The 10,979-nt window shown below is 30.3% G+C and overlaps 1 pseudogene; it reads right to left on the reverse strand.

The window, feature by feature from the left end:
• Positions 1 to 242: 242 nt before the first annotated feature.
• Positions 243 to 10,671, reverse strand: LOC112715200 (protein ALTERED PHOSPHATE STARVATION RESPONSE 1-like; annotated as a pseudogene).
• Positions 10,672 to 10,979: the final 308 nt, after the last annotated feature.

The following is a 10,979-nucleotide window of genomic DNA, read 5'->3' on the forward strand; positions in this document are numbered from 1 at the left end:
AACGTGAACAATAAATCAAAACAGCATAAATCATATACAATTTTACAATTCCAAAGTTCAAAAGTCTAAACAGTCTCTAATTTCCTCTCACACACCAAGTAACAAGTAGTAGTTCACTAATAATTAACAGAAAAATAAATTTTTTCATTTTGTTCTTTCATGCTTTTTTTTCTTATTTTTATGTTTTAGTATTTAGCACTAATATTTCATGAATGTACAGCCCTATTCAAACAAATTGAGGATTAAAATTTCCCAGTCCTAACAGATTTGCAATTATGATAAGCAGCTTGAGCTGCCTGACTTTTTTGCTTAACATCTCCAGACGTCTTCAGTGATGCCTCAAAAAATTTAGTCATTTGACTAAGAACCTTGGTTAGGCTTTCATGTATATAACACAAATGTGCATAGTCATCTTCTTCACTAGTATCCTCAATAATATTATTATTGCTCTTTGTTTCCTCATTGTTTAATTTACCACTTAAATTCTGTTTCTCTTGTAGTTCTTTATCTTCTTGTTGCTCGGATACAAAGACTTTGATTGCGCGGCTTAGATCCTCGGCCGGCAATGCCTTGATCCCTGAAGACCAATCACGGCAGAGAACAAATATCAGAGGGGCTAGAGCACGGCGAGGGGAGAGCGGCCGCCTTCTATTCTTGGAACGATCACTGGGTTGTAATACGCAATTTTGCAGCCATCAATTGAGAGATTCGACGTATGAGGTATGGCTGTTAATCCAATTATTGAAGCTTAGGCCAAAGCACTTGAATTCTTCTAGAAGTTGAGCTAGGATCTCTCTGCAAGCGGCTTCTATGGTTCTTGTTGAGCTTCTTGAATGATATGCCAAAGAAATTGTAATGAATTGAGCATGATGGCACTCAAGCATAGCCCTCCACATCTTCATTAATCTGTGATGCATGACTAACAATTTATGAGCTAATTAATACTAGTATTATTACTTGACTAATTATAAGTTACCGTATCATTGTCAAGGAATATAGAGTTCTTTTAGGCAAATTACACTAACATTACTTAAGATTTGATGAAACATTTGGTGACTCCTTTTTATTTGTTCAAATGACATTTTTTTTTTAAATAAGAAGCTCAACACAGTAAGTTGGAGCATTTGAAAAGTCCAGAGTTACAATACAAACACTAAACAAAAAAACTAAAGTTATCTCCGGCATTGCCATCAACAACTAGACTGAACAAAGCCAACCCACTCTTTGTAGCTCCTAATCAACTTGGTAATAACTTCCGCAACGCATGTTTCTTGATTCTTGAAAATCCTGGCATTCCTTTCCAACCATGTATTCCAAATAATAGCAAAAAAAACCAATCAGCCACCTGTTACGTTCAACTTTTCTTACAGGAGCTCCTGTCCAACTCTCAAAGTGTTGTTTAATGGTTCCCGGAATAGACCAAATTTATTATAGGCATATATCCAAGCACACCACACCTGCCACGTGAACTCACAGCCAATGAATAAGTGGAAATCATTTTCAGTTTCTTTTTTACATAAAACACAAATCATATCCCTGTGATCAATAATTCCCAATCTAATCAATCTTTCCTTAGTATTGACCCTACCAACTAACACAAACCAGGTGAATAGCTCAATTCTTGGTGGTACTAGTGCTCTCCATATAGATCTAGTGAAACTATAACTCATAATGTCCTCCGGGAGAGTCTCAGCCTGCAAAGCCTGCACAAATGAGTTAGTAGAGTAAACTCCTGATCTATCAAACTTCCATACTATTCTGTCCTCCCTCTCACTTGTTAACTTGATAGATTGTAGAACTCTATGAAGTTGGTTAACTAATTCTAACTCCCATTAGAATAGTACCCTTCTCCAATGAAAGTACCATATCCACTCCAACCCATCTCAGAACCCACAGTCCCCTATAACAGATCCGACTTGATTTGAAACCGAAAAAAGCCTTGGAAATACATCCTGCAACACACCACATGGTAGCCACTTATCTTCCTAGAAACGAATTCTTCTACCATATCCTAACTCTAATGATAACCCTCTGACCATCTTATCTCTCGCTTGTTGTTCTCTTATCTGCAATTGACAAATGTCCCTCCACGGACCCTTTGTATTAGGAATCGGCTGACAAGAAAGAAGGACATTTGGCTTCAATTCATTGCAGGAGCACACAATTTTCTTCCATAATGGGCAATCCTCTTTTGAAAACCGCCATAACCACTTGAACAACAATGCTGTATTCCGGAGCACTGCATCGCCCACGCCCAAACCCCCGAAGCGTTTTGGAGCTTGCACAATATCCCACCTTACCAAAGGTACCCCATCCCTTCCGTCCTCATTCCTCCACAAGAACCTCCTTTGCAAAAATATCAACTTATCTGCTACTGCTCTGGGCATCTTATATAAGCTAAGATAGTAAACCGACAGACTATTAAGCACAGATTTGATGAGTACCAGCTTACCAACTTTATTAATCATTTTGGCTTTCCACAGATTAAGTTTCTCTTCTACTTTATCTATAATAGGTTTCCATATCTTGACTAATTTCTGATTCACTCCCAAAGAAATACCAAGATATTTGACTGGCAACGTTGCTTCCTTACACCCCAACAAGATACACATCCTTTGTGACCACTCTCGCTCGCAATTAACCGGAATCAAGCTAGATTTATCAAAGTTAATACTCAAGATAGACATCATCTCAAAACACCATAGAAGCCGTTTATAATTGCAAATAGTCTCCTCCTCCAGAGGGCAAAAAAGTATTGTGTCATCCGCAAATTGCAAGTGAGACAACTCAATATTGTCTTTTCCAACCAACAAAGGAGATATCATTTCATGTTTTACTGCCTCTCCTATCATCCTATGAAGTTGTTCAAATGACATTGATCTTTTTAATCTTTTTGAGAGATTTAATGCTATATTCACATAATGTTTAATGTTTTATTTTATAAAATATATAGGAAATAATATTTTGACCACCAATAAAAATTGTATAATCTAGAAAAATTTTAGGTAACAATCAGTACAAATAGTTTGAAACTTATTCTCACAATTTAGTTGTTCAAATAACATAATCTCAAAACATAAAGATAAAGAGTATATTATTACCTAAATCTTAAAAATAATATATATTCTATAAGAAAAAGTATAAACAACTAATTTTTAATTAGTCCACGTTAATCAATTTTAATATTTAGAGTTTATAATTTACAATACAATATTAAGAATTTATAACTTAGGATTAGAATTTAAAATAAGTAAAATAGTTTTAAAAAAAACTAATATTGGGTGAAAAAAGTTGCTTCGCTGCATTTCTTATTTTTTGAATAAAGACGAATTTGATTGAATTCCATCGAACTTAAAAAAAAATAGTGTATATGAATATCTTCTTTAAACACTAAGTAAAGCTTCAAGTCCAAAACAAAAACACAAGAATAAATGGAATATGAAGAATCATCACTTACCCTTGATTTAATTCCAAAAGTTGTGGAAACAACTCTTCATCTCTCACTCTTTTAATCTATTTGGATATTGTATCAAAAGAATAAATGGCGACTATTATCCTTGAGTGCAGATTCTTCACTACTGATTTAGTTTTATCAATCACTCAAGTGCTTTCATCTTTGGCAGATTGATGCCTTAGTTGCTCACATTTTCTATCATACTCCTTTCTGATGGATTCACTAGCCTGAAACATAGCTAAATTGATATCTTAGTTAAAAAATTGAAAAATGTTTGTTTAACATATCGCGTATAAACACAATTTAGTATTAAATATAAACCTAACTGTATACATTTATTTAATAGTTAAATTTCTTCAAAAATTTTATTCATAGTATAATATTAGAGTTTCCTACATGAAAGTTTAAAATTTTATTCTTGTGATTAGTGACGGATCCAAAAATCTTATAAGGAGGGTTCGAAAAAAAAATTAAAAGTGTCATATTAAAATTAACAGCTTTAATAAAAAATTGTATATTTTAATATTATTTTTAACTAAAATTAATTTTAAAAAATTCATTTATATATCAGTTTTTTCTTTTGCATAAAATTCTAATTTTTATTCTTATCATAATAGATATAACATAAATAATATGATTTTGTTTCTCTAATACTTTTAGAAATTATTATAAAAGTTAAAATATTTTATATAATAATAGATGAAAAAATTATAAAAAAATTAAAAAGAATAACAAAAACAATTCATCAAATAAAATAAATTTAAAATGCATGAATGGAATTTGAACCCATATTTTAGAGTATAATATGTCTCTTTTCAACTATTATATTAGTAGATATATTATTAAACATTTTAGACATCATATAATATATATTTGAAGTTTTAAAATTTTAAGAAGCCCATGTTGGTCTCCTAAATCTGTCCCTGCCTGTGATTCTATTATTCTAAGTAAAATAAAATTTAAACACAAAATATAAGTGTTTCTGTGCATAATCCACGCTTCAAGTCTATAAAAAAAGACTATTATTTTGAAAGTTTCATGTATCTAGAGAATAAACTGTTCTTGTATTATAAGGTGAAATACATGTGAGAAGATGATAACCAAACAAAACACTTAACATTATTCAAACACGTCACATGACTACTTGTTCTTAGAATAGATCAATTATCAAATTATCTAGAATAATTTAATTACCGAATGTAAATATACCCCCATGACTTTTTATTCATCCCTTAATTACTAAGTTGATTTTATTTTATTTTGTTTTATTTGTAAAGAACCTTGTCATATGAAATCTACTATGAGAAAACCATAGGTTAAGAATTGAGACAAAAAGAAAACAGGGGAGATATGTGACAGTAACATACGATGATATTGAAGGATTACCATGTGTTCATAACACGCAGCGGAAGAAAAATAAGGTAATCTTAAAGATCTATATTGTGCTTAAATTTTATTTCAATAATGTAATTATGTATAGTAGATCAGATTTAAATACCTGAGTACGCTAGTAAAATCTTTTTTTTCTTCGATGGTACGAAGGCACTATGCATATCCACACCGAGACTAACATATGCTGTCAACCCCTTGACCAACGGACATCTGATCTAAATTGAGAAACCTCTTGCAACTCTTTGCATGCCATAAAATTCTTCTCCAAGAATTAGGCTCACATACATTTATGTGTGTAGAGGCAAAGGAATAACAACCCTTGTTTATTCTCTCTGTCTTTCTCATATTTTTCTCTACTCTTGGCATACCTATATATAGTATGAGATTTGTTGTTGATTTTAAATTTGAATCTCAATTCAAATTTGAATCATATCTTACTATTTTAATTTGAATCTTTCAAATTTATGAATCATATCATAACTCAATTTGAAACAGAATCAGTTAGGATCTCATCCAACTTTATAATTCAAATTTAGAAATAGAATAACTAATTATTCTCAAATCTCATTTAATATTCTCAATTATTATACTATTATTATATTTTTTGTGCTAGCAAAAAATATAATAATATTCCATTTGAATTAATATAATTATTTATTTGATCAAATCAAAATAATAATTAAATAATTCTATAGCAAATATTAGAACACTCGTTAGTGTGTGACCCCATAGGTTCAATACTAAGCGGGTAGTAAATTAGTCATACTAAATTTACTAATCAAGGTTGGCGTCTAGCAACACTCCTCAACGACCCGATAGTATGAAGTAATATATTTTTACTAAGAACCTTGGAAGAACAAAGTATAATTCCTTCCATCTTTCCACCTCTTGGTTAACCCTTAGAGTATAGTTTAATGTCAAACTCTAACTTGTTACCATTATTATAATGAACTGTGAATGACTTAAGAAACTCATTTCTTCATTCATTCAATCCCCTTGGACAAGGTTTTATTCATCTCAGTCATTATAATCATAGAGCTCAAATTCTTTACCGAGAGTTGATGGATTCCTTATTGACTAATCATTAATTCTACAAGTATTTAAATCATACCCAATGTCCATTCAACTAGCACCCTAGGGTATTAGGTGTCCGGAATCAAAGTATAATAAATACATTGTTAATTACTATGACAGTCACAGGTCAAAGGAAACTCTATTACTATGTTCATCTTGAGAATATCCTATTGACAAATATGCGGTAATTATAACCATTAGGAATTCTCAAAGTGAGTCAGTTCAATAGTCATATCTCTATATACACCATCTGTATATATAATTTAATAAATGAGATCTATTAATTTTCATCCAATGAAGACCATTATATATATATTGATCTTTCCGGATTATTAATGTCCTTTTTAATAATCCTATGACCAAGAACAATTTTGATTAAATTATAAAACATTTATCTCTCAATATTATGATCACTATCACAATGATAAATCTCTAAATTTAATCAAGGACCTTATTATATTAACATTTTAATATAATGACAATAACAAATTATTTGACACGTGATTGATTGGATTGTGATCATACTACTTATTCCCAACAATCTCCCACTTGCACGAGAGCCAATCATGATAGATTGGATCTTGGGCATACTATTATCACAATAATCTCCCACTTGCACTAGAGCCAATCAATCATGTGTATAATTTTTCAATGCACATTTGTGTTTATCAAAACTCTTTTGACCTTAAACACCTTTGCTCTTGAGCATGTTTGCTTGACCTTTTGTAAAATACACCTAGTGTATAATAAATATCACGTTTTCTCAAAACATGAAATCTCCCACTACAATAGTGTATAATTTTATTTTAAGGACAATCCTTATTGAACATGATTATAAAAAATCTAAGTAACCATTAGATCTATCTTTATAGAATTGTATCATTATACAAATAGGCTATTTTTCGAAAAGTTAGTTTGACGATCAAACCTTTTATACTTTCTGGAAAAAGTATATCCTCTATTGAGTGGTATACAATTCTAATAAAAGTAATTGTACTCCCACTCTTTCTTTAAGATGTAATCCCTTTTCTAAAAAAGAGTTTAACCTCCTATCACAGACACTTTGTCATAAGAAGAGTGATAAAAATAATCTCATTATTTATTTAGGGTAACCAATAAATCTCATTTATCGGACCTAATATCAATTCTATTGTTGTGCAATCTCTTAACATATAAGACATCTCCAAACTCTAATGTTCTTGAGTTTCAGCTTATGCCTTTTCCATATCTCATATGGGTAAAAAATTGATTTAGTGAGAAATTTTTGTTAATTTAGCCACATTTCTAAAATGTAGTCTAAATATTTAACAAATAGTGATATTCAACTAAATCAAATTTCATGTTTCTTAAACAAGATGGAGTACATAGAGTATTAGTATCTATGCACGGAGAGAATCTCATTCTCTCTTTAATAGAATATCAATTAGATATTAGATATTTTACTTTAAAACTCTTATAATAAAAATATTCAATATTTTTAATATTGGTCAAACCAACCCTTAAGAGCAATTTTGATTCGCATCCCAATACTCATGTTGAATTTTTCTAAAAAGATCACAAAACTTAATCATATTAAGGAAAATTTTGTTTGTAACAAAATAAATATCCAAAAATACTGGCAAGAACAATTCTCGCTAAAGCCATTTGCCTAATGGCATTCCAACTTCTAAAGTTATTTAATTCAAAATATATTGCCCAATACTCCCACTAATTTAAATAAAATCTTTGATAGTCATACTATCTTACTTTGGGCATCATACATCTTCTCAAGCTGTTTAATAATAAATAGTAAGTATATGCTTTTGAAATTGGAACTCATGGTTGTCAAAACAACCCAGTAAAGCAATATTTCAAATACTTCACAAGTACTGACTATTCCATCACAAATTTTATTGGACAATATTATTTCAATAGAATTATCATCTCCATGATAACCCTTTCATATATGAGAACAATTCTCAGATGTTAGCCATTATATTACTTTCAAGTATGCCACACCAAAGGTAGACATATTTAAAAAATTTAAAATATGAAAGTAAATTAAGAAATCTATATTTCTGTTAAAATTATTTAGAATCATGAATGAGTACCTTGGTTGTCAATTTGTTACTCATACCTATTCCAAACAAACATGATTAAATTGCATCCCATACAATTATAATCTCAAATAATTATCTGGTTGTCAAACAATTATTTAACTGAATTATATTTTATATCCCTAGGTTGTCTAGGTTCAAGTATAAAATTAATTCTCCTTATGTATCATCATATACATCAATAAATTCTATCCGTGATTACAAGTCTCCTGGTTGTCAGGTCGTTCCTCGTAAACAAGAGATAAATTTATTTTTGACAATATCCTAACTTTTAGGACTTATCTCTATTATTAGAGAATTTTTACCAGTATTTTGGGATTAAATTTTTATACTCCCAGGTTGTCTAGGAAAAACTATAAAATTTAATCATTAATACATCAAATGTATACACTGATTATTATCTTGAAAATAAAACTCCTGGTTGTCAGGCCGCTCTTTATAATCAAGAATATTAGAAAAAACTAATTTCTAAAATTATAGTGTTCAAAACACATCAATCAAATCAAAATTTGATTTTTCATGTACTAACGTTTAGCCTTAAAAAATTATCAAATCAAATTTGACCTTTATATATACACTTATATATATAAGAAACAAACAAAAGATATTTTGCATCTTATTCCTTATATTGTGATCAAAATCACACTAAAATTTAATAAATAAAATTAAACAAAATATTTTATTATAAATATAACTTTTATATTAAAAGAATGATCATTTAATCACAATCAAATAATTAAAATAAATTAACTATTAATTTATTAAAAAACTATCTCAATGGAAATAAATACATCACATGCTTAACAAACAATTTGAATTAATCCTATTAATTCACAAACTTTAAGAAAATAGGAATAAAAATTTAAACACAAAAAGCCAAAGCTCTGATACCACTGAAGGATTACCATGTGTTCATAACACACAGCGGAAGAAAAATAAGGTAATCCTAAAGATCTATATTGTGCTTAAACTTTATTCCAATAATGTAATATATGTATAGTAGATCAGATTTAAATACCTGAGTACGCTAGTAAAATCTTTTTCTCCTTCGATGGTACGAAGGCACTATGCGTATCCACACCGAGACCAACATTTGCTATCAATCCCTTGACCAATGGACATCTGATCTAAATTGAGAAACCTCTTGCAACTCTTTGCATGCCATAAAATTCTTCTCCAAGAATTAGGCTCACATACATTTATGTGTGTAGAGGCAAAGGAATAACAACCCTTGTTTATTCTCTCTGTCTTTCTCATATTTTCCTCTACTCTTGGCATACCTATATATAGTATGAGATTTGTTGTTGATTTTAAATTTGAATCTCAATTCAAATTTGAATCATATCTTACTATTTTAATTTGAATCTTTCAAATTTATGAATCATATCATAACTCAATTTGAAACAGAATCAGTTAGGATCTCATCCAACTTTATAATTCAAATTTAGAAATAGAATAACTAATTATTCTCAAATCTCATTTAATATTCTCAATTATCATACTATTATTATATTTTTTGTGCTAGCAAAAAATATAATAATATTCCATTTGAATTAATATAATTATTTATTTGATCAAATCAAAATAATAATTAAATAATTCTATAGCAAATATTAGAACACTCGTTAGTGTGTGACCCCATAGGTTCAATACTAAGCGGGTAGTAAATTAGTCATACTAAATTTACTAATCAAGGTTGGCGTCTAGCAACACTCCTCAACGACCCGATAGTATGAAGTAATATATTTTTACTAAGAACCTTGGAAGAACAAAGTATAATTCCTTCCATCTTTCCACCTCTTGGTTAACCCTTAGAGTATAGTTTAATGTCAAACTCTAACTTGTTACCATTATTATAATGAACTGTGAATGACTTAAGAAACTCATTTCTTCATTCATTCAATCCCCTTGGCCAAGGTTTTATTCATCTCAGTCATTATAATCATAGAGCTCAAACTCTTTACCGAGAGTTGATGAATTCCTTATTGACTAATCATTAATTCTACAAGTATTTAAATCATACCCAATGTCCATTCAACTAGCACCCTAGGGTATTAGGTGTCCGGAATCAAAGTATAATAAATACATTGTTAATTACTATGACAGTCGCAGGTCAAAGGAAACTCTATTACTATGTTCATCTTGAGAATATCCTATTGACAAATATGCGGTAATTATAACCATTAGGAATTCTCAAAGTGAGTCAGTTCAATAGTCATATCTCTATATACACCATCTGTATATATAATTTAATAAATGAGATCTATTAATCTTCATCCAATGAAGATCATTATATATATATATATTGATCTTTCCGGATTATTAATGTCCTTTTTAATAATCCTATGACCAAGAACAATTTTGATTAAATTATAAAAGATTTATCTCTCAATATTATAATCACTATCACAATGATAAATCTCTAAATTTAATCAAGGACCTTATTATATTAACATTTTAATATAATGACAATAACAAATTATTTGATACGTGATTGATTGGATTGTGATCATACTACTTATTCCCAACAGATATGACATGGCATTGTGTGAATTCATTTATCTTTTCTGATTTTAGTACCTTGACTTCGTCATAGAGTTTTTTCTCCCATGCATATAATCTCTCAAGGATGCAAGAGTTGCTTCCACCAGCCATTTAAAATACATCTAGTTGGTCCTTCACCTCATTTCCAGCTATTTAACTATGTCGCCAGCAGCAACGTGGAAAATGAGTATCATGCTGGAGCTTGCCTCTGCCTTTAGCATCTCCCCGAAGCCCTTCCAGACTCTTCTTGATGTCAACCGCATTTCGCGGACACCTTCTCACCATTTCCGCAATTCGCAACGGCGCCTCCCAGGCCTTTTCTCCAGCAATTTCCAACTCGACAACCGCATCACCATGCTTGAGCCCGACACCATAGCGTTTGCCGATGAAGAATTAAAGTCCGATCAAGATGGCTCCGA

Source organism: Arachis hypogaea, chromosome 10 (assembly GCF_003086295.3).
Source record: "Arachis hypogaea cultivar Tifrunner chromosome 10, arahy.Tifrunner.gnm2.J5K5, whole genome shotgun sequence".
Lineage (NCBI taxonomy): Eukaryota > Viridiplantae > Streptophyta > Magnoliopsida > Fabales > Fabaceae > Arachis > Arachis hypogaea.